The 977-nt window shown below is 50.2% G+C and overlaps 1 non-coding gene across 1 annotated transcript; it reads right to left on the bottom strand.

Moving 5' to 3' along the window:
- Window positions 1-552: 552 nt before the first annotated feature.
- On the bottom strand, window positions 553-625 carry TRNAK-CUU. Its single transcript has one exon. It is a non-coding gene; the product is annotated as a tRNA-Lys (tRNA).
- Between the last annotated feature and the right edge of the window lie 352 nt (window positions 626-977).

Genomic DNA, 977 nt, shown 5'->3' with positions numbered 1-977 from the left:
AGACCTCCTCCACCACCCCAAAACCCCCCGGGAGATGTTTCTCCTCAACCCTTTTCATCTCCACCCTCCACTCACCGACCCCGATGCACAAGACGATGGTCAACCCCACCAAGGTCAACCCAACTGGAAGCACCTTCATCTTGGTGGGGGTGGGGGTGGGGGGCCAAAAAAAGGAGGTCCTCACCTCCCAGTTCCACCCCAACCTGCGGACGAGAAGACGCTCGGGCAATTAATTAATCCCAATAACGAGTTTCCTAAAAAAAAAACAACCCAAACTTCACCGTAGGGATGGGTTTTGGGGCAAAAAAAGGAGAAACTCCAACATCTCCCCCCCCGGCACCTTAAAAAAAGCTGAAATAGAGACAATTCCACCCTTTCTCCTCCCCGAAATTTAATCGCCGCGCTCCCAAACGCTCCCCAAAGTGAAAAAAGTGACTTTACGATTTAAAAAAAGACCTTAAATTGATTTATTTTTATTTTTTTTAGATGTTTAGACGGAGCCGGCGATTGGCTGGGTGGATTTGGGTGAAAAAAGGAGGAAAAAGAGTCAATCGCCCAACGTGGGGCTCGAACCCACGACCCTGAGATTAAGAGTCTCATGCTCTACCGACTGAGCTAGCCGGGCTGTTGCCAAAAATCGCTATTTTCAGTATTTTTCCGGCTAAAAAGCCTAAATTTGGTGCCGATCGAGCCCAAAAGTTGAGTTTTACGAGTCGAAAAATTGGGGGCGCCTTTAAAAGTCTTCTCCGGGGGGTTGGGATGAAGCCAATTGACCCGAAACTTGGAAAATCTCCCCCAAAACCACCCCGAAAAAGGGTTTCTTACCTCTCTGTGGGCCGAGTGTCCCCCCCCCGAGGGTCCCCACCCCCTTTTTATTGAGTCTTCTCCTCCTTGACCCAGGACCTGAACGACCTTGGGTGGTGGTGGGACATTGTTTGGTTGGAACGAGGTGTTCCCTCTCGCACCTGGACAAACAT

Source organism: Calidris pugnax, unplaced genomic scaffold, assembly GCF_001431845.1.
Source record: "Calidris pugnax isolate Ruff unplaced genomic scaffold, ASM143184v1 scaffold2154, whole genome shotgun sequence".
Classification (NCBI taxonomy): domain Eukaryota; kingdom Metazoa; phylum Chordata; class Aves; order Charadriiformes; family Scolopacidae; genus Calidris; species Calidris pugnax.
Note: the sequence above shows the minus strand (reverse complement) of the source record. Positions and strands in the feature narration are given on the sequence as shown.